At 38.5% G+C, this 24,359-nt stretch overlaps 1 long non-coding RNA gene across 2 annotated transcripts; it reads right to left on the bottom strand.

The window, feature by feature from the left end:
- On the bottom strand, positions 1-24,177 carry LOC118009402. Of its 2 annotated transcripts, none has more exons than XR_004678915.1 (4): positions 24,104-24,177; positions 5,312-5,454; positions 4,722-4,761; positions 1-3,065 (listed from the first exon to the last, which is right to left on the bottom strand). It is a non-coding gene; the product is annotated as an uncharacterized LOC118009402 (long non-coding RNA). The 2 variants fall into 2 exon arrangements; XR_004678916.1 differs by having other exon boundaries at positions 1-2,990.
- Positions 24,178-24,359: the final 182 nt, after the last annotated feature.

The raw sequence follows: 24,359 nt of genomic DNA, 5'->3' as shown, positions 1-24,359 counted from the left end.
CTTGGCCCTGTAATTCTTAATTAACTTGTTGGTTCTCTAATGCCTTCAAGGAATTTTTTTTTTCTAACATTTTGTCCAGGGTTTTTGTTTTGTTGTTGTTCTCAATGGTAGTGTTTATTCAAATTACCCAGTCTACCATGCCAGAAGTGAAAAATCTGATCCTTTAAAAATGTAAGTCAAATGATGACACTGAAACTCTCCATAAATAAAATGAAAGTCCAATGACTTTACAGAGGTCTGGAAAAGCCTATGCAATCTGGATCCAGGCTACCTCTCCAACTTTATTGCCTCCAACTCTCCAATAACTTTCCAAAAATCTAATGATCAACTCAATGTAAACTTCTAAAGTAGAAAGGCCATGTGATATGTCTATTTAATAACCCCCATAGCATTTAGCATATTATCCAACCAATATATCAATTATGATTAAATTTGAATATACCCTAAAAATTAAAGCCCCAAATAATGGCTTAAACTAGACAGTTTATTTCCCACTTAAATGGAAGAAGTCTGGAGATAGGCAGTGCAAGGGTGTTATGAAGGCAGCAAGTATCAGGGACCCAGGCCTTTTTTATCTTGTTGCGTTACTCTGCATGGTTTCCACTCCCAAGGTTCATCTATGGCCTACGATGATGCTAAAGTTCCTGATAGTAGCCGTAAGGAGGAAGAGGGAAGTAAAAGACTGCCCCTCCATTTTAGCAGACTTTTCAGAAGACATAACATCTCTGCTTTCTTCTGATCACGTAGCCAGTCATGTGGCTTCACCTAGCTACAAGGGCAACTCAGAAATGCAGACTTTTAGCTAAGAAGCAGTGGGCTAAGCTAAAAAAATTGGAGTACTTTTAGTAATGAAGGGGAAATAAGGCACTGGTATGCATTTAGCAATCTCTGCTACAAACACTAAGCACGTTTTTCCTTAAAATTTCTTGGATTCTCTCTTTTTCTTGATCTTGATCACCTCAACTACTGCTCATTACTAATTCACATTCAATACTTACATCATTAAAATACACCATTTCAATCTTCCAAAGATTCTCCATGCAAAATCCTACAATTGAAACTTCTCTACCAGGTAAAAAAACTTGTCTTCTTTTTCTTATGCAAACATAGAAATATTATTTCTTTAATGAAATTTTTTTTGGCAAAATGAGAGATGGGAAACTTTCCCCTGAACACCCAGACTTGTCATTCACACATCTTCAGTGAGTTTACTCTGGTCTACTGAATGTGAATGCTTCTCTTAATTAGTCCATATCTATAGTTGATTTATGTAGTGTGAGTGCCACTATCTTAGTCAATTTGGGCTGCTATAACAAAATAACAGACTAGGTGGCTTATAAACAGCATAGTTTTATTTCTCATAGTTCTGGAGGCTAGGAAGCCCAAGATCCTGATATAGAAGATTCAGTGTCTGATGAGGATCTGTTTTCTGCTTCATAGATGGCCATCTCTTTGCTATGTCCTTCTGTAGGAGAAAGGGTAACAGATGTCTCTGGGGGCTCTTTTATAAGGGCACTAATCTCATTCATGAGGGGTCCACCTTCATGACCTAATCACCTCCTAAACATCCCACCTCCAAATACCATACAAATACCATTGGGGATTAGGTTTCAATATATGAATTTTGGGGGGACAGAACATTGAGTCTATAGCAGCCATTGTCTGTGAACCTCTAATTAATGTGTTTCTTGGTACCAATACTTTCTATATTGGATTTTGCTTAATGTGTGTCTTTTCCACTAGAAACTAACCTTCAAGCGGTAGGAAGCATGTCTGTTTTGCTTCTGTGCCTAGCATCTAGCATGGTGTGTGGGGCATAGTAGGTGTTCATTACATATTTGTTGGAAGAAGGAGGAATTTAACCTTTACCACACATCTATTATATGCCAGGTAGTACAGTAAGTATTTTACAAATATAATTTTACTGATTTTTCATAATAGCCAAATGTGATAAGAATTATATTCCCTTTCACAGATGACGTAAATGAAACTTGAAGAAGATAAATGATTAAACTAAGTCACAAAGCTAGAAAGAGGTGGATCTGAGGTCTGACCTATAACCTCTGTCTCCATTGTAAAGGCTCATTTTACTCTGGCACATTTATGTCAACCAGGTGGGCTGTTCCCAGGCTTCCTTTGATAACAGCTTGACCAATTTCATGATAAGATGGCAATAGTAAATAGTAGATTATTATCCTTTTAGTGACAAATTCCTGAAGTCTCCTTGTTTTAATTAGAGGAATTCAGTTATAACAATTAGATTATAGGCATAATGGTAGGCAGTTATGGGAGTTGCTGGTTTAGAAAGGATAGATTCAGGAACATGTCTTCAAAAATCAAACAATGTGGATATTTTCCTACTCCGCTAACACCAACTGCCCTCAAGGATCAGTTGTTCAGGTGATACAATTTTGATACTAGGATCTCTAGGAAAAAGCAGAAATAATGACAAAAGTTTCAGCCATGATACCAGAAAAACTTTAAAGGGTAAGGAAAAGGCAAGAAAGGCAGAATAGAGGAAAAAAGAAGAGAGGGAAATATATACAAAAGAGCAGAAAACATACAAAACAGTGAAGTGGAGAGGAAGGGAATGGCACCCATTTGTTTGGTTGTTGCTTTGGGTTTACTTCCTTTAGCTACTAAGCTTTCAGACCCCATTCTTTCAGTAATAGCATCCCCATTTACTTTTTGGTAATTCCATCCTCACTTTTGGATACCATCTGGTGGGACTGTTGTTCAGAGACCCTGCCTTCCCCCAGCCGCTGAGAAAAGAGTTGAACCTAGCTAAACCAGTCAAATGCTCTCTTCCTGGAATCAGAATCCTTTGTTTCAGATGCAGCTGTTGAGAAGTTCATGCTGTGGAGACTTCATGTGAGCTGTTTGGGTCTGTCCTTTCCACCATTGGGTCTTCAGCCTCCTCTTCTCAATCTGGAGCTTCCCCAGTTTTCCCAATAAATTTCTTTCTTGCTTAAGTTTACCGGAGGCAGCTACTGTTTGCAATCAAAGAACACGAGTTGATACAGTCAAGGAAGAAGGTAGGTGGAAATAAATGCTGAAATTAAGATCTGGGATGAGATCCATTGAGAATCTATTTTCAGTTCCCAAAACACTAGGTACTGGGGACAAACCTAGTTTAAATCTGAAGCAATGTACAAATTAGTGTTCAATCATCTTAGATCTCTAGGAGCAAATATACTCACTCTATAAAGTAGTAGAGGGTTTCCAATAGGTGAGAGTAATATTCTTTTTCAAGGATAATCTATTGTAGGATTGACATCACAATTTGGGTTACTGAAAAAGTATGTGTTTCCTGAAAGGCAGAGGTTTACCTCAGTTTTTACTTTACAAGATCTTTGTGTCTTTGATATTCACATCTTTGGCATGACTAAAGGATTTTTCCATTCAAATCAACCTTCAGCTTGGCTAGTCCCTCCTTCCTCCCCCCTGATTTGCCCCATGGGATTCTTTCTTTTCACTGCCAAGGATTAAATTCTCTGTGAAAGCCTTGAAGGCAATAGACATCTGTACTGGAAAGGAGATACAAAACTGTCCAAAAAGAGAGAAGCACTCCCAAAGCTTAAGTGAGAAAATAATTGAACTCTTATTCATGTTGGAAAAAAGTCTGGTTTCAAACTGAGATTTTTATTGACTTTTTTTGTCATAAAAGGATCATCGTTTATGTTGAATAAGGAACAGCTATTGTTCTACTTTACCAAAGATGCTAAGTTTGCATGTTTTAAACATCAAACAAACATCTCCATAGAGAATGGCTTGCTGCCAATAACTGGTGAGCAGGCCCGACTTTCAGAGCAGCCCACTTATACCAGTTCTGTGTTGGTGGGTGAGCAATTCAAGATAGAAGGCTGAATTAGAATTCAGCCCTAATCCTGCTAGGGATGCTGGTTTTATTAGGTCTGAGTTTGATGGTCAGAAGACAATCCCACATTGCTCTACAGCACAGATCCATTGCTCTCTCCTCAAGCCATGTACATGAGAGGCACGGTGTTGTTAGCAATGTACAAACAGCAGATGCCATGAGTACAAATAAAAAGGACACCCAGTATATAATGTAGACCTTAACGATTACCTTGTTCTCAGTCCTAATCTCTCCACCTTATACATATCTTACATTAATATTATATTCTGGCAATTGATGTATGGAGTCCTATGTTGTGCCAAACTAAATTGATTGTCAGTTTAGACATGATAAGGGGGATCATGCAAGAACGATATATTATCAGAACTCTATCATCTCAACATTAGTCGGTTGTTCAGTCTATTAATCTAACAACTCATGGGAAGCCTGAGGCTGGAAATGAGGGAATATGATCAATGGAGAAGAACTGAGCTCTAGATATTAACTCTTAGAAAATAGCCCCTTGAAAATGTCTTCTCTTTATGTTTATTTGCCATGGGAAATGGTATATTTTTCTGCTCTGTGTGAAAATTTAGCTTGGGGGGAAAAATCACATAGGTTATTATGTCAGGTCTCCCAAATGATTAGATGACTGACCCTTTCAGCAAAAAAACCTCAGGGTTCTTTGCTTTTCTTATAATTGCTCAGGCTTCAATTCTATTGAAAAGAGACTGGAAAAGCCATTCTATGAAATGACTCTTTAATATTTGATAAATGAGTCAGTCTTGTGAGCCTATATGGTTGCAGCAGTCATGCTTCTCGGCTGAGACTGCCTATGTTCACATGGGATGGTCATTAAGCAAACCTTTTAAGATGACAGGACTTCAGTTCTTCTGTCTCATTTCCTAGAAAGAAGAATAATGGAATAAAATCTGGAGAGTTAAAAGGGAAAATAAAGGGTATGCACCCTTCCCCCCACCACAGTTTTCTAACCTAGAAAGGCAACATAATTTGTGGTAAAAAGCTGTATTCTAAGTGGCAAAGTAAATAGGAGATATTTATTCCTAAATCTTCATGACACTTTAATGAGATAGTGGGAGAATATTATTATTAGGCCCTTAATGATTTAAGAAAATTGAGACAAAGGGATGCTGGAAAATATATTAAATATTACACTATTAATCTGAATTAAAAGACCAGAACATGTCCAAATATCTTTGTTCAGGGAAATGAATCTCCAGCTGGAGAGTGAATTGGACAATATAGATACTAGATAGTCAGCTTTCATCTGGGTCCAGATGTTATTTCCATTCTAGTCCAAGTGAGATTTGCTTTTAACCACAGACTCAGAGAGCTCTGGTCTCTACCCAGAGAAACCAGACTGTCAGACCTCTCCCTTGGATTTCTCCTTCCTGCCACATACTCCCACACCTCATGCACTCCACATATACCTACCAGCTGCCCACCAGAACCAGCTGCCTCAGGACCGGGCTGTCAAGGGAAGTCTTCCTGTGGATGGACAGCCCTTGGCAGAAGCAGGAGTCCTCAGCAAGATTGTCCCTTTGGCCTCAGTTCCAACTTTGGGCTCTGACCCAGGTCTGGCAAAAGATAATACATACTCATTGTAGGAGATATGAAAAGGACATAGGATTTTCTTTTAATTGCTTATAATCTCACCACCCAGAGTGATCACTGTCAATATTTTGGTGTAGTTTTTAAAATTGTAATCTAAATAAAACATATAAATGTTCATTTAGTTGGGGGTCACACACACTGTACATGCAATTTTGAATCCTGCTTTACTTCTTTTTTTTTAACTTTGTATGCGAGCATTTCTCCATGTTATAAAAACATTCTTTGTGATTGCCACATACCATCTATGATATAAAAAATAATGATTATAGAGATCAAGGAGAAACCACAAAACTGAAGGGGAAAAAAGGAAACAATCTAAAAGTTGAAGATGGAGGAATGATTGTTCTAATTACCAATTTGTAGATCCTAAACGTTATGGAGGAGGGTGTTTGAGGAAAAAATTAGGAACTGGTACATAAGGAATGAAGCTGCTTTGATAAATGTATAAAATAACAAAAAGTAGTTGTTAGTAAAGGCGTAGCATATAATATTTAAATACCAAGAAAATAATTGCTTTTGTGCAGCATCTTATTATATTGGTAAGATTAATTAATTCAGTTTGATTAAATAATAAGAGGGAAATGCCTACATTTTATTTTTTTATTTTTATTAAAGATTTTATTTATTTATTTGAGAGAGAGAGAATGAGAGACAGAGAGCATGAGAGGGAGGAGGGTCAGAGGAAGAAGCAGACTCCCTGCCAAGCAGGGAGCCTGATGCGGGACTCGATCCCGGGACTCCAAGATCATGACCTGAGCCGAAGGCAGTCGCTTAACCAACTGAGCCACCCAGGCGCCCCGGGAAACGCCTACATTTTAAAGAGAAGCCTAGAGAAAACATTCAAAAAGGAGCTCCTTAATTGTAAGCATAATATTCTTAACATGACATTGCAGGTTCTGACATTAGATTCCCTTTGTGAGCCACCGTGAGGAGTTAGAAAAAGAGGTAGACAGGATGTTAAAGGCAGAACTGTCTAATTCCTCCCCACCCCTGCCAAAGATTATTCTCAAGGAAAAGAAAAAAATGTGGTAGTATTTGACCTCTAGCAAGTATTTTGTGTTCACTGGAGATAGATCCTGATACCACAGCCCCTCCCTCCCTTTGTTTCTGAGTTATCTCCTTCTTCCCAATTACAGCCAAGGGGTTGGCTAGAGCTGGGAGGACAGGGCCCTGGAGAAGACTGTGGCTTATTGCAAAGATAATGGGCCTGGGGCTCAGACAAAAGCTGCCTTCCAATCCAAGGCTTATCACTTCTAGCTGTGTCACTGGGGCAAGTGATTCAAACTGTCTGGGGTTCCCTTTCCCCCTTTATACAGTGGAGATAATAAAATCTTTTTTCATATGGGATATTAAATTAAAGTTGGTTATTGTTATTTATACTTCATTTCTATTTTTCCATATATTTTAGTCCTCCGCACCCCCACTTTTTTTGACCATGGAGTTGTAGCTCATTTCAACAGTGATTCTGGTTTCTTGTTCATTTCCTCTTTATCATTAATCCCACGAATTTGTGCTATGAAAAGCCAGAAAGACTCTTTCATCTCAGTACTTGTTATTTGATGTTTAATAAAGCTCATAGGTGGCACTAATAATATTCTTTAAACATTCATTAAACAAAATTCCCTCAATAAATTTTTTATTGAGAGCCTAATATGTGCTAAGCACTATGCCAAATGATATGGCTAGAAATTAATAAATCCTAGCTGGGTAAGAAAATCAAAGAGACGATGTCCAATATATTTACAAAAAGGTTTAGGCAAATATTTTTTTTCTTTTTAAAGATTTTATTTATTTGACAGAGAGAGACACAGCGAGAGAGAGAACACAAGCAGGGAGAGTGGGAGAGGGAGAAGCAGGCTGCCCACGGAGCAGGGAGCCTGGTACAGGGCTCCATCCCAGGACCCGGGGATCATGACCTGAGCTGAAGGCAGACACTTAACGACTGAGCTACCCAGGCGCCCCTAGGCAAATATTTTTTAAATGTATAAGGCTAGTAAAAATTGGATTCTTGGTGTAATATAAGTTAATGACAATATTGGTTTAATTTTAGGAAACTTTCTTATAGGGTAAGAATATGAATTAAGAAATTGGGAAGGTGGGGCGCCTGGGTGGCTCAGATGGTTGGGCGTCTGCCTTCGGCTCAGGTCATGGTCCCAGGGTCCTGGGACCGTGTCCCGCATCGGGCTCCCTGCTCCTTGGGAGCCTGCTTCTCCCTCTGCCTCTCTCTCTCTGTCTCTCATGAATAAATAAATAAAATCTTAAAAAAAAAAAAAAAGAAATTGGGAAGGTAAAATGGAGTGTTAATCAGGAGACTTAATTTCAGCCCATGCAATAGCTATACAATTTTGAGTAAGACATTTTATTTTCCTGGACTTTAGTTTCTTTATCTGTACAATGGAATTCAGGGTCACAAACTAAAATGAATCAAATACTTTCCTAAATAACTCATGGGTTCAAGAGGAAACCACAATGGAAATTATAATTAGAAGGGTAATTAGAAAGGTAATGGTAATTAATATTAATTAGAATAACATGCATGTATGTAAATGAATTTAAAATATAAGACAGATTGAAAATAATTGAGTTACATGTGCATCTCAAAAAGCTAGGAAAAAACAAAGTTGAAAAAGAAAATAATGAAATTAAAAATGGAAAGTAAGGAAATTGAAAAATAATAAAAATACAGATTATTAACAAAACCAAAACCTCATTTTTGGAAATAATCCAGACAAGGCAATTTATGGAAATTGGCAATTTATGGTAATTTATGGGCTTAGCTCACTTATAAGTTTAGGTGCAGAATTTCTAAATTAAGTACTAACAAATCATATCTAAATGTATTACAAATAGAGTATGATTAATGGTACAGATTTTATGGAAAATAGTTCTTAAAAAAATTAAAAATAGAATTACCATATGATCCAGCTATCTCACTTCTAGGTATATATCCAAAAGAATTCAAAGAAGATCTTATTAAAGAGATATTTGCATGCCCATGTTCATTGTAGCATTATTTACAATATTCAAAAGGAGGAAGTAACTCCAATACCCATCAGCAGATGAGTGAATAAAGAAAATGTGGAATATACCTGTAAGGGAATATTATGCAGCCTTAAAAAGAAAAAAGGAGGGAAATCTTGTCACACATACTACAACATGGATGAATCTTGAGGATGTTATGCCAAGTGAAATAAGCCAGTCACAAAAGAATACTGGATGATTCCACACATTTGAATGTCTAAAGTAGTCAAACTCAAACAGAGAATAGAAAGGTGGTTACCAAGAGCTGGGAAGAAGAGGGTAGCAGAATTAGTGTTTAGTGGGTATAGATTTCAGTTTGCAAGATGAACATGTTCTAAAGATCTGCTGCACAACAATGTGAATATACGTAACACAACTTAACCTTAAAAATGGTTAAGATGGTAAATTTAATGTTATGTGTTTTTACCATCTCACTGGCATGAGATTAAGTGATTATAGCACAGTGGATTAAGACAAAAAATGATTATGGCACAGCGGATAATACTCAGACACTGGAGTGAAATGGCCTGGGTTCCAATCTATTGGACTTTGGGTAAATTACTTTTCTGTTCCTTAGTTTCTTATTAAAGTAAAAATAAAAATAGATCATAACCCCCCGGCCCAAATAACAACAACAAAAACACATCGTGAACAAGTAGGTTTATCCCAATATCTGTCAGTTTAATCCACTATATTAAGAGATAAAAGGATCAATAGATGCAGAAAAATGTTAAAATTCAACACTTGAAATGTTTTTGTCTATGACTTACGTGGCTTTTCTTTCTCTTCCTTTAGGCCTCTGCTCAAATGTCATCTTATCAGTGAGACCTTTAAAGGACCACCCTGTATGCACTGACACCCTACCACACCTGCCTTTTAACCCTGCTTTAGTTTTCTTCATAGAAGCACTTCCTAGGGGGCGCCTGGGTGGCTCAGTCCTTAAGCCTCTGCCTTCGGCTCAGGTCATGATCCCAGGGTCCTGGGAGGGAGCTACGCATTGGGCTCCATGCTCAGCAGGAAGCCTGCTTCTCCCTCTCCCACTCCCCCTGCTTGTGTTCCCTCTCTCTCGCTGTCTCTCTCTCTGTCAAATAAACAAATAAAATCTTGAAAAAAAAAAAAGAAGAAGTAGTTCCTAGACATAAAGATAATGGGAGAAATGACAAAGATAAAAATAGACAAATTTGACTACTTAAAAAGGTAAAACTTCTGGATGCCAAGAAAAACAATAAACAAAACTAAAAGGCAAATTTCAAAACTGGGAACAGTATTTACCAGCAATATAACTGGAAAAGGGAATGAGTTCATATATAATAATAATAATAATAATAATAATAATAAAACATTTATAGAAAGAGTGGGCAAAACCTGTATAGAAAGAGTAAACAGATTAATTCATTCACAAGAACATGAATTAGTGAATTAAATATTTAGAAAAAACCCTTTGACCTCACAGAGAGGCTAAGAAATTTAAATAAAGGGATGCCTTTACATCCTAATATGTAGTTCTCTATTTTCAGTATTTTAATATGCTGAACCTATTATTTTTATAATTGGCAAATAATAAAAGTTGTAGAAAAAAGATTTTTATTAGGAATGTCCATTTAGGTTTTATGTATGTGATTCTTTAAGTCTTTAAATGGCTTTATTTAATATTGTACCTAACATAAATTTTACCCTGAAACTGAAATAAGATGATTAGTAGACAACCTTCAGAACAACCATATATGTTGGTTGTAAAATATATAGGTTAACAGCATGGATGAACCTTAAAAGCATTATGCTTAAGATATAAAATGTCCAAAAGAGGGCAAATATATCAAGACAGAAAGTAGATTAGTGGTGCCTAGGTTAGGAGTGGGAATGATGAGTGACTCTAAATGGGAATGAAATTTCTTCTTGGGGTGATGGAAATGTCTTAGTGGTAATTAATGGTTGTATAACCTTGTAAATATACTAAAATTAATTGAATTCTACACTGAAAACAGGTGAATTTTATGGTATATGAAAGATATGTCAGTTGTTCAAAAAGATATAGTTTAAAAGACTTTAGCCAGATAGAACACACAATCTCAATTTAAAGTGATATCAAAGGTATGAGAAGTTTACTAGAATGACTTGTGAGGAGCTCCAGTAGTGCAATCGGTTAGTGTGCGGTACTTCTAGAATGACTTGTGAAATAGCCAATAGAATCTTAACTGTTTCTATCCTTAGATTTTCCTTAGTTTTGTCAAGAGACACATCATTAATTCAAACTTCCTAGAGGCATTTAGATGTAGAGAAACATCTGATTTATTGACTAATTCTCTAAAACATACTTTTATAAATTTAAAATACACACAATGGTTAGAATCAAGCTAGTAGTGGCCAATAGAAGACCCACTGCTTAATGAATGGATTAAGCTGCTTTGCAACTACAATTTAAATTTTTCATTCTTTCAGCAATTGATTATTGAGTGTTTACTATGACTAGTTTTAGAGGTAACTGCCAATATATAATTGTATGTATAGAAGTGATGGTGAAGGTAAATATTTTAAAATGCTCTTTGGAGTCAGGCTTATATGCTTAATTTCTAAGCACATCCTTTTTTAAAAAAAAAAAAAATAGGTAGCACCAATGTAAATTTACTCTCAGTCCAGGAATCATGATGGTCAACACAATATGAATTAGTGAGATTTCACTGTGTTTGCGAAAGTGTTACTGAGGTTATTCTTGGTAAATCTAAATGACTCTATAATATATTAATTAAAAGATATTTGCACAATGAGATATCACCTGCCACAGGTCAGGATGGCTAGTATCAAAAAGACAAGAAATAACTTGGTGAGGATATGGAGAAAAGGGAACCCTCATGTGCTGTTGGTGGAATTGTAAATTGGTGCAGCCACTATGGAGAACAGTATGAAGGTTCCTCAACAAAACAAAAATAGAAATACCATATGATCAAGTAATTCCACTTTTGGGTATTTATCTGAAGAAAACAAAAACACACTAATTTGAAAGCAGATATGCACTCCTATGTTTACTGCAGTATTATTTACAATAAACAAGGTATGGAAGTAACTTAAGTGTCCATCCATAGATGAATTGATAAAAAAGATATGGTATATATACATGCAATGGAATATTACTCAGCCATAAAAAAGAATGAAATCTTGCCATTCACGACAACATGGATAGACCTAGAGGTTTTATGCTAAGTGAAGTAAGTCAGAGAAAGACAAATACCATATGATTTCACTTACACCTGGAATCTAAAGAACAAAACAAATGAACAAATAAAAAGAAACAGACTCTGCATTTATGAGTTATGTGCCTGATTAACAGGTACAAACTTCCAGTTATAAAATAAGTAAGTCATGGGGATGAAAAGTACAGCATAGGGATGTAATAACTTTATATGATGACAGAGGTTAACTACACTTACGTGGGGAGCATTTTGTAATGTATATAATTGTTGAATCACTATATGGCACACCAGAGCTAATATAATATTATATGTCATCTATACTTCAATTAAAAAAAGATATTTGGGGCGCCTGGGTGGCTCAGTTGGTTAAGCGACTGCCTTCGGCTCAGGTCATGATCCTGGAGTCCCGGGATTGAGTCCCGCATCGGGCTCCCTGCTCAGCGGGGAGTCTGCTGGTCCCTTTGACCCTCCTCCCTCTCATGTGCTCTCTCTCTCTCTCAAATAAATAAATAAAATCTTTAAAAAAAAAAGATATTTGATCAGAATTAGAAAATTATATGCTAATTCCAATCATGGCAATCAGTTCTGAAACACTGTAATAACTGGAGGCCTCTGCTAAGTCCTCTGGGACCCACCTCTTACTCAACAGCTTACTAATTCCTCTCCAGCCTTGAATGGCTTTGCGTGAGTGTGATAGGATAGTGCCCTCCCTGATCCACTGGGATGGAACACCATTAGAACCGGCTCTGTACTCATGAGCATGTATAAAAATTGGGTGATGGACGGTGGATCTGATGTTCATAGAACCACCCTTGACCAATGGGGAATGGAAATTGGTAGATAAATGTTAACCCTTTTTCTCTCCTCGAAAGCATGCTTAAGGCTCCTCCATGATAGTCAACTCAGTAACATATCCTTGTATTGGCTTTGCCTCCCTCCCAGTTCCACCCCCTCTCCTCTCAGCTGATATTCCTGTCTTCTGGCCCTATTTTGTCAAATAAACTAACTGCATGCAAGTCTTGTCTCTCATTTTGGAGGAACTCAGCCTAAGACATATGGGATATTTGATATATGCAATCTATAGTACTTCTTAGTAAATTCTTGCTGAATAATTGACAATGTTGTAGCAATAGGTTTGTATTTTTCACTTGAATTGCATCATTTGAGTAGTAGGAATTATATAGAAAATGAACCCCTAATGTTATAGGAAATAAGTCCCTACTGTACATGTGATGGCAGATTCTTCATAGTATAGTTCTGACTGTATCTGTCATTTAACCTGTATATCAGGGTCATCATCACTGGGAAACTAGCTTAGGCCTCAGAAGAAGACAGCAGTGATATAAAATGACCTTCAGGAGTCCAGGTTCTATGTCTAGGCTTCCTTTTTGTTTGAAGGTGTGCCTGCCTCCCCACCCTCCCCCCAAAATAAATAAAAATAAAGGAGCCAAGTCAGAGATAGAGGTGGATCCTTTATTTTACTTATTTAAATAATCTCTATGCATAATATGTGACTCAATCTCACAACCCCAAGATCAAGAGTCTCATGCTCTACTGACTGAGCCAGCCAGATGCCCCAAGAAGTGGATCTTTTAAATGTAAAGGGGTTTGGTAAGAGAGTGGACCCGCTGAATCTTCCAGAGACTTCTCCTAGTTGCTCTCCAACCTACCACAGGCACTTGAGAGTTCTGTAATAATTCAAAATTCTAGGGGCACCTGGCTGGCTCAGTCGGTAGAACACATGACTCTTAATCTCAGGGTTATGAGTTTAGGCCCCGTGTTGGGCATAGAGCCTACTGAAAAAAAAATAAATAAATAAAAATAAAATAAAAAAAAAATAAAATTCTGTCCCCATGCAGCTTTTCTGGACATTATCTCAGTATCCCTAACTAAGTACTTCCTCCACTAGTAAATCTATTATTCTTTCATGACCTAATTATTGCACATTTCTGCTGATTGTATAAGTGTAATATTGTCTACTGAAATATGATTATAATCATTCTAGAATGTTCTGTTACAAGGTCTGGAGGCACAAGAGGAGTTTTCAGTTCCGCATTAAAAATGAGCTACAATTTAGACAAGTCTGTCACGTTTGTGGGCAGAGAGACCTCACTGAAACAAAAGCAATCAATTCATGTTATCTTTGCTATTAGAAGAAAGCAATGGTGGAATTCTTCCAAAATAGTGGATAAAGTATAATACTTTAATGGATTTTTCCCCCTTGGATTTGCCGCCTAAACTTTTTTTTTTTTTCTTTTGGTCTAGACCAGATTTCTAATGATTTCACATCCCTTTGCACACATTGTAGCTGGGGATGGGGCACCCCATTGGTGTTGATTGAGAGGTTCAAGATGGCTAGGAATGCAAAGTGCCCTTGGGAAATTCACATGCAAATAATGAGGTGGAGGTTGTACCTAAAAAACTGATCAAAATGCAATTCAATCTGTGCAATAGACTTCAGGCCCTTCTGGCCCAGGACAGCCCCAGCCAGGTCAATGGAATGGGGGCCTTTCCTGAACACAACAAGCAAGTTTAAGCTTTTAAAATGTTCCCTAGTTTCCTTGTTGAAAATGGAGTTCAAGCTTAGGTTTTAAAAAACTTCCCTTTAATGCTTTAAAGGTGGAGCTAATGACTTATTACTGGTATTTATTTTTAAACATAAAACCTAGTCTTTCTCTTTAGGAATATTCCCTCTGTCCCTGTAGAGATAATAGGCTGCCATGGAATAAAATTGGAGAATGTTAAATACATAGGGACTCAATTTTATTCTATGCAGGGCTGTTGCTATCATGATGTTTATCAGGGAACAAGCAGCCTCAAAGAATCTTTTGGTGTATTGTTACTAGCCCTGCTTTGTGTTACGCTTGGTGTATTTTCCTGGTCATCTTAGTAATACTGTTAGAACATAGAGGCTTTTCTATCCCCAAATGTCTGCTATTAAAAAAAACTAACAAAAGCAAAAACACAACAACAAAAAATTAAGACAACTAACAATACTTATACACTTACTCAGAATGAATTATCAAAATAAGGAGCAATAATTGCAGTTTTTTCCATCTGTAGGGCACTACCAGATGCTCATTTCCCAGCAGATGTATGCATCAATGATGCATCATAGTTTCTAAACTATAATGCTGCTATTATTTTACTTTGAAATTATTTTTTTTTAAAAAGATTTATTTATTTAAGTAATCTCTACACCCAATGTGGGGCTCAAACTTAAGACCCTGAGATCAAGAGTCCCTTGCTCTACCAACTGAGCCAGCCAGGTGCCCCACATTGAAATTATTCTTATCTAATTTCCAAAGATCCATATTATGCCTATGTAGTTGGGGGATTAAGAAATGTTTGCAATGATTTAGAAGTCTCTGGTTACTTTTAACCTGGAGGAAGAATGTCTTTGGTGAAACATGAACTGAATTGTTCTCCTGCTCCTTTCCATTTGCCCTTTGTTTACAATAAGATTGTGCAAATCTACCTTTAAGCTGGGGGTAAGGGGTGGGGGAAGTTTGTCTCCTTTTATGCTTTCACGGATATATAAAAGACCATTGCATAGACAATTTCATCTGCTAAAGAGCACATAGTAGCTATTCAATTAATTACACTGAAGTTGGATCAGTCTTATCTTTCCTGTCCTTAGTTCTTCTAAGGAGAACAAAACCCCACATTTCCTATCTTCTAGTTCTTACCAATATAGCAGCCACAAATTATTATATGCTTTTAGTTAATTCTACTTTAAGTACTTTTCAGGGGAGAAAAACCATATTGTAACCTAATGAAGTGAAAAATAATCTGCAATACAATTCAGATGAGATCAGCCATGGTTGTTAATATGCATTTGTGAGATGTTGAATGTTCTTTCTTTTAATTAGTCGATATGCTTTTATTTGTTTTTATTGTCTGTTTTTGCAGCAGCATTATTCATGAAATACAACTCATCATGTCCTTAGGATGGACAGAATAGCAAGTGGTGTTATTAGGCGGTTGCTGCTACACAGTTATCACAAAGAAGAAAATGAAGTATTATACTATTTTGGGGTGCCATCAGTGTGAAGCTGGTTGTAATTTCAATTTCTGAGGGATGGTGAGGGGAATGAGAGTGGGGTACGGGGAAGGTGGAGGGGTGAATGGGAAGGGAAGAGAGATTGGAATGGCAAATGAGTTCACTATAAAATCTATTCAACATTCGAAAAAAATGTTGACTTGTAGATCAAAGCCATTTGAAAATATGTGAAGGCCTGAGTCTTAAATGAGTGACTCATCTGGTACAACTAGTAATAAGATGAATGCTAAGTTAATGTCTTATTAGAACAGAGTCATTGGAAACAGTGCCAAAGACTATTTTCTTTGGACGTTTGAATAATGCAGAGCTGGGTGGAAATGGCGATTTGCCTCCTCTGAAGATCCTACAGATTTGAAAGGCTCTGGGGTCAAAATCTTCCTGTTCTTCTAAAAAAAGGAACAGCATAAAGAAGTCCTATTTTCAGGCAGCTACTATGTATTCACTAGGAATATACTTCAGCTACAGAATAATTACCATTAAAAAAGAATTGACTGACCACTTGTATACTGTGCTAAATAGATATTATGTACTTAAAAATATATCCATAATGATCACCAAGGTGGCTTCTTCATTCTAACCTTAGTTTTATAATAGAAGGCAGTTTTTATTATTCTGACAATTGTAGGGGAAGAAAAATAATTCTCCCTCTACCCTTCTGAGTTCTTAGCTGAGACCCTTGTAATAAAAGGCAGATTAACAAAAGAAAAACAAACAAGTTTATTACCGCGCATACCTCATGTACACACACAGGATACACTCAGGAAACATGAGTAACTCTGAGGTGTCTTTAGAATTCAGGATTAAATGCTATCTTAATAGGGAGAGGGTAGGGGAGGTATAGGCCTCTTAAGGGAGCGTGGATGAGTTTTAGGAAAGATAAATGGGCCATAGAAGAATAGATGGGTGGTATGATAGTCTGTGACAAAGTTTGTCTGAGTATGGGGTCAACTTGAAGTTTCCTCTCAGTGACAAGAGTCAATGTTCCTTGGTTGAGGAAACTCCAGGGGAGGGTGTCTATGACATCCAAGTTCCTTTTGGAAAATATGTCTTCAGGCAGATAAAGGGAGTTCAGAGAACGTCCTGCATTTGCTTTTTAAGTGCCTATAGCTCAGCTCAAAATATCAATATATCAAAGCAGCATGTGGTGGCATGTTCTATTACCCTTCACAATCATAAATAAAAGAAAGAAAGAAATTTCATGTAGGAAGAAATGAAAAATAATAGCAAAGCCCTCATTTGATATTAACACTTCAAAGTTTTGACTAATAGAAAGCTAGGAAATTTTTTAGACATATTAACTAAGTCAAGCTTTAAACAATGGATCATTTTATCTGAAATTATTCATTGTGGGCTTTGTAGGAGGTCTGTGACTAGTCATGCCAAGTAAGTTCTTAGAAAATAGTTCTGGAGCTCATCTGACTGGAAGAAGCACATGAAGACAATTCTCCATATCCTTAAACTAGGATGGAAAGAATGCATTTCCAGAATCCACAAAGGCTGAAGATTCCAGTTCTCATCGGTATTTAACATGATGCTCTGTCCCTAAACAAATGCAAAGCTATCAGAAAATGAGATAGAGATTCAACTCATATCTTCTTACCATTTTCACTGGACTTTGTTGTTTACAAAAAAAAAAAAAATGCTTTGGGCATGATGTTCCATGAAAAAGAGTAGTCAGCAAGTTGTTATAGGCTTAGGTAGGACAAGGAGAATTTTAGAGATCAAGTAAAGAACAGAGAAGGAAATTTAATACCATTGAATGCCCTTGACCAAAATTTTGATAATGAGCTTGTTTCCTAATGTCATAATTTCTGAACTCAATGTTCTTCTGAGATATCTTGTGAAAAATCTAGTAGTAAAGTTCATGTGATAAATTATACTGACAACATTATTACATAATGTGGGATTTAAGAAATTCTTTATAAGTACTTGTTGAGTGCCTATCATATGCTTGACAGAATAAAGAAAATTTAGCTCCTTTCTCAAGATGCTTTTTGTTGGAAGTATTCCTTTCAAAATTCTTGTTTTTATCAAATAATTTGGGGTCAATGTTGGGATAATATAGGGCATTAACCCATTTTATTCAAATATGTATTGATATAGGTGTAATTTAACAACCATTTTTGTAATGCTGGTTATGACTTGAATAAGGAGTATGTTTAGAAACTCTTTTATTTTTTTATTTTTTTTTTATTTTTTTTATTTTTTAAGATTTTATTTATTTATTTGACAGAGAGAGAGTTAGCAAGAGCAGGAACAGAAGCAGGGGGAGTGGGAGAGGGAGAAGCAGGCTTCCCGCCGAGCAGGGAGCCCGATGTGGGGCTCGATCCCAGGACCCTGGGATCATGACCTGAGCCGAAGGCAGACTCTTAACAGCTGAGCCACCCAGGCACCCCTAGAAACTCTTTTAAACATCAAAGGTAAACCACTGAGTTGGCATTATCATGTGATCCCATTCCTATCTATAAATAACTAGGGCAAAATAGCACCTGGACTTTCTCTTCCATTTTTTGATGGAAAGCTTGGTTGGCATCTTTGCAATTAATTTTATATTTAACTCAGTTAAGCTGAGTCAGTTATATACTTAATTTTCTTGAGTTTGACAAGTGTGTATAGCATGTAACAAAACAAATCAATTATGTTGGGGGTTTTCCTCCTAAAGTCCATCTCACACTTTCTTTGAAATTCTAACCTCTCCTCCTTTAAATCATCTCATTAGGTAATTTTTATCATTCATATAGATTTTGTAAACACCTTCCATACATAAGCAGTACTATTGCCTGTAACATTATGTGATCATAACATTAACGGATTTTATTTTATGCTTCTGACTCCAACTATCTTGTGTGCATCTAAGACTTTCTTTTCTTCTTTTTTTAAAGTATTAAAATAAGAAAAGATTTTGGCCTTTAAGACTAATGATTTCCTGTTTTTCTTCTACAATAAAATTAACTGGAAATGTCAATTTAAGTATGTTACTGAGAACTACTTTATCAATTTTCTTCTAAAAGATAATGTCAGAGCAGGGGAAGAAAATGAATGAGCAAAGGAAAACTTCATACTAAGGAATGACTTCAACAGCCATTTCTTTTCCCCTGAGCTTTGAGACTCGAGATATACCTAACTGTTCATGAACCTAATCTTTAAATACAAAGAAACACTGGCTGCTATAATTTGTTTGTATTTCTTGACCCGGTTTTGGTTCATGTATGGTAGAAGGACAGAGGTCTTACTAGAATTATGATACAAAAATAATAAATGTATTAATTTCTATAGCTTTAAGTATTCAAAAAGATGTGCAAATACAAATTGGTCCTTAGAACATATTGAAAAGGCTAGGTTACTATTGTCTCTATTCTACAGGCGCTCATATTCAATGAACGCTAATTGCTAAAATGGGAAAACATTTATCTTGTCCTGTATAGACTGCGTTCCTCAATTATGTGTGATTAATGCCTTTTTTCAAGCATTCGACATCGCTTTTGATCAGTGAAAGATCATCCAACTTATCAAATCGTTGTTCTGTTCATTTAAGCCCAATTCCTACATGGCCACAGTAGAGTCTGTAAAATGTATACTCTTTCTTAGAATGTCTCTATATCGGGAGAAAATGGTGCTCTCTGATTCTTTGGAGATATCTCATTAGAAAAATCAAAACATGAGTATTCTGTAGAAATTTAACTTGGGAGCTAGAATTAGCAGGAGCCTGATGTAACAATATGTCTGGAGGCAGCTGTGAGGGGTGGTTACATTACAGCAATTTGCATCTCAGTCCCACCACTTGCCAAGTTGTGAGACCTAAACCTCTGGGTGCCTCACTTTACTCATTTGTAAAATGGGGTAATTATAGTCCCTACTTTATACAGTTGTGAGGATTGAGATAAAACACTTAAAGCATTTAGAACAATGTGTAGTGAGAGTAGGCATTAAATAAATATTAGCTCTCCTCTGGGGAAATTTGAAGTGTTATTTGATTATAGACTTAAAAAAAAACCCTAAATTAACAAATTATTTCTTTTTGCAATGTCACTTCACGGTTCTGTAGCAGAAGTTAGAAATGATTTTTTTTTTAAGTTGTGAGAAAATTCCCAAATTAACACATCCATAAATCAGAAAAGACTGACTATAGCAGAATCTGTAACATTTACATTTGGTCAAACAGGGAAAAAGTCTTTTATCCTCTTCACGTAGAAGAAAAGCTGTATGTAATTAGTGTGTGTGCAGCATATCTTTCTTGGCATTCAAAAGCATTACAAGAACACTCATTAATTTCCAAGAGAGTTTTGAAAAATACTAGTCCCTAGAGTTCAGGCTGCTTTTTTAGAAAAATCTCTCAACAGAGAGGAATGGAATCTGAAATTAAGAGGACCCGAGTACCCAGATTTAGGTATAAACTTTGGACAAGTTATTTAATCTCTCTGTGATCACTTCTAAAAGGAGAATGATGTCTTCTCCTTCAAATGAGCTAATGTGTATCAGTGTGCCCTCTGAACCATAAATTAAAAATTTCTGAAGTCAAACTTTTGTTTTATAAGCATATCTTCCTCGAGGATATAAAATTGTTTCACTGACCAGAAACATACTTGTATCGAAAATTCAACAAATGCTGCAAAAATTAATCAATTATAAGCTAAACTGTACACATTGAAATTTGAATGAGAAATTTCAAAATAAGAATTTTGTGCTATTTACAAAAGTCAAGTAGCATATACTACTTCTGGTCTCATTTAAAAAATTTTCTAGAGAGCGAATTGATTTATAAACATGCAGTAATATACCTAGGCATAAGTTTCTGCATATGTAAAAAATGGTTTTTTTTTTCATGTTTATAACTCATTTAAAATTTTGACGTTTCTTTCTAGATGACATTTAAAAAGTTACAGGTAAGTAATAGTGCATGACTGAGAAGCACTGCTTAGCTAAAATTTCTAGTGGAATAGTGGCATCTTTGCTGCTCACATTTCTCTTTTAATATCAGTCTTTACCATTCACAGCCATTCTGAGTGTTAAGTATTCCCTTCCTGCTCTTTGAGGGCATTACTTTTGGAGAATCACTTGGTTTTATTTATTTTTATTTTTATTTTTTTAAAAGATTTTATTTATTTATCTGAGAGAGAGAATGGGAGACAGAGAGCATGAGAGGGGGAGGATCAGAGGGAGAAGCAGACTCCCCGCCGAGCGGGGAGCCCGATGCGGGATCGAGTCCCGGGACTCCAGGATCATGACCTGAGCCAAAGGCAGTCGCTTAACCAACTGAGCCACCCAGGCGCCCCGGAGAATCACTTGGTTTTAAATACAGACCTATCTCACAGTTCTCACAATCAGGTAAGTTGTGTTATAATGTTCAGCAAATTTTGTATTTTATGGTAGGAAAAAACCACTAAACACAGCCAAATATACACGTTGGTTTGCAATGTTGCAGTGACTAGATTTAAGTGAACACTGCACTACAGGCTAATCTTTTAGTCAATAGAGAGTAATTCAGAGCTGCACCTTCAGAATGTAAACAGGGGAAATTCAGTCTTTCAAAAGGCAAAGGATAACTCTAAGTACTGAGTTCAAAGGATTTAATGACTTCATTACACATCGCAGTAGGCATTTAGTATCAATGTAAAAAAATCCAGACCCCCCCTTTTTTTTAATTAAAAGGTGGTAACATAATAACACATAGCTCTTTAAGCACTTCTGCTTGTTTTAATGTACTTGAATTCAGGTATTCCTGGTCCCAGAAATGCTGGTAACTGAGAGATATAGAGAGATTTTTAAAACTCAGGTTTCCATAATTGCAGAGTTGTTTCTTACAGCTTAGTGCGGCTTGATGCAGCCTAAACAGGAATTTGAAAGTGATTTGGCAGACAAAAATGAAATACATTTGAAAAGGCCATTGCCCCCCCCCCCCCATCAAAACAGCCCAAAACACTATCATTTACTACTGGTTATCAGAACAAGTATCTGCTTTTATAGGGCTATCTCAACTCATTCTGTCAACTTCGGGTAAGACTTTGTTTCTTCTGCTTCTAACCCTATCAGCACAATCACAGAGGGTATTTAGGGTCCAAGGGGGTGTTGAGCTGTTGTTGTTTGGGGTAATTTAAAACTTGGACCTAATGCAACATTTTGAGAGATCAAGAGCATTTTCTTTCACACTAGTCCAAAGAAACACATTTTGTCTATCTACATTCCATTGCAGGTTCAATTGGATAAGACAGTTTCTATTTTCCATTCACAAACTGTTGAAATAGCAAGTTGGATTTGCATTTCAACAATGGATGGCCACCATTAACCACCCGTTTCACCTGCAACAAGAACTGTTGTGTATTAAAAAAAAATTATTGTAAAATACACCAATGGCCATGGCTATGTAAAAATACAGTCATTCACAAAATCATGAATGTCCTAAAACAAGTACGATCTTTTCAAATGTAGTTCATGTTTATTATCACACCATTTTCAATATTTGTGCGCACCTACTTTGTACCTAGCACAAAGCTCCACAGTAGCAATTTAAAGTAAAAAAGGTAGTCCTCTGTTTGGGTTCAGTGGGGGAGACCACAGAAAAAGCAACAGTATATCATAACTTTGATAGAGGATATACATGGGATGTTAAGGGTGCATTTGGTGACACACCGAAGGATGGAATGAAGACAAGAGAGTAACCTAAAGGTAATGCACCGAATTGACAACTAGATGTCTATCAAACTGTGCAAGAGACTACAGCTCTTTATGCTTAAACAAGCTCCTGAAATAGGATTATAGATGTGTAAATTTGTGAGATTTCCTAAATTAATTGTCTAACCATAAAGTTTAGTTCCCCAACAACCTAAGTTAAAAAAAAAATTCTCTCTAGGATTTTCCGTATCAGTTTGTTGTTGTTTAATTCCTGGGCGAGAAGTACATTCTCGCTCCATAGTACATTCTAGCTTAGAGCTAGAACGTTTTGACGGGTAATGCTAGGGAAGCAACTTCCAGTAAATTGCCTCCTATCAAACCTAACCTTGCTTCTGTAAAACTATGCTCAGACCACGCAGGTTTTTTTTTTAAAACTGGATTTGCAGATGGCCCTTTTTCTTTTCAAACCGTAAGAGGTGGTCTTCATTTATCACTGCACTCGTGTTGCCACCAAGATTTGTCTTTCAAGTCAAATCTGTGGGGGCTATAGCCTGGACAATTCAACGGAAAGACCCTCTGCGGGAGATAAGCTCCACCTGTTGAGGTCACTTAGTTTACAGGGCTAGGCTCCTTCTTCCCTCCACGTAGGGATGGACTGCAAGCACCCCGTCTCTAGAGAAGAGCCTACCCGGGAGGAACTTAGGCAATTAATAGCAAACAGCTGCAACATCTGCCCGGCTAGCTCACCCCTGCCCGTCGAAGGGCGAGGGGACTGCATGGCAGCCACAACAGCACTGCACAAAAGGCAGCACCTATCTTGAAGACACTCCGGCCTTGCGTGGACCGCGCAGCTCCCGGCGCAGGGGCCTCCGCCTAGGGGGCGCGGGCGACGCGGGCCGGGGGCGAGCCCAGGTGCGGCGAGGGGGAGGAGGGCTCCGCCACGCGCCAAGGAAGAAAGCCTGACTCATGTCGTGTCGTGGCGGTGGCGGTGGCGGCAGCGGCAGGCTCCTGGGAACTGAAACTCGTGATGCTGTTGCTGCGGAGAAAAGCCTCATTACCCATTCCGCAGGCGGGGGGGACACCACCCAGGGCGCGTACACCCGAGACCCAGGGCTCCAGCAGCCTCCGCGGGCCCCTCCCCGCCGGGCCCCCTCCCCTGCCTCGTGCCCGCGCGCGCGCGCGCACCGGCCGCGTGTGAGAACAGAGCGGACACACCTAAACTGCGCGCGCCCCGCACCCTGCCCCACCCCCACTCGGGCCGAAACTCACAGGCCGACCCGGATTCGCTCCCCCGGCAGAAATCCCCCACCCCCACCCCTCCCCCCGGCGTGTGCGCCTCCGCGAGCCTTCGGCAATTTCCGTCGGGAGACCCAGCGCTCGGCAAGGCCCGAAGCCCCGGCACCGCCTTCTCTGCCGGATCCGGCTTTATGTCTGCGGCGCCGGGGCGCATGCGCAGACGCCATCTTCCCTCCTTCTCCTTTGCTTGCCCCCTCCCCCCGCCACCGCCACCGCCACCGCCACCGCCTCCGCCTCCTCTCGCCGGCGGTCGCCCCTCCTCCTCCTGCGCTCGGGCGCTGGTCCCTCCTCCCTCGATGCCGCGAGAGACTGGGGGATACGGTGGAGCCGGAGAAGAGCACTAGTAACAACCATCACAGCCCCCTCCCCGCCCGCCGCCCTCCCTCGGCACCCACCCACTCACCCGCCCCGTTTGCCGACACCGACCAACCCCACCTCTCGTTCCTTTGAACGGCGTCGGCTGCAGTCGCTTGCACCAGCGCGTCTGGCCACCAACGCCGCCGAGAAGGAGCCGCCGCTGCCTGCGGCCCCCTCCCGCCCCGGCCGCGGGAGCAGCAGGGTGAGGACGAGCCGGCTGCGGAGGAAGAGGACAGGAGCGGCTCGCACCCCTCTGCGCTAGCGCACATCCCGCCGCCCTCCGGGGAGGCTCGGGCGCCGGCCCCTTCCTCCCGGAGGACGTGTGCCGAGCCGA

Source organism: Mirounga leonina, unplaced genomic scaffold (genome assembly GCF_011800145.1).
Source record: "Mirounga leonina isolate KUSES-001 unplaced genomic scaffold, KU_Mleo_1.0 Mir_127, whole genome shotgun sequence".
NCBI lineage: Eukaryota > Metazoa > Chordata > Mammalia > Carnivora > Phocidae > Mirounga > Mirounga leonina.
Note: the sequence above shows the minus strand (reverse complement) of the source record. Positions and strands in the feature narration are given on the sequence as shown.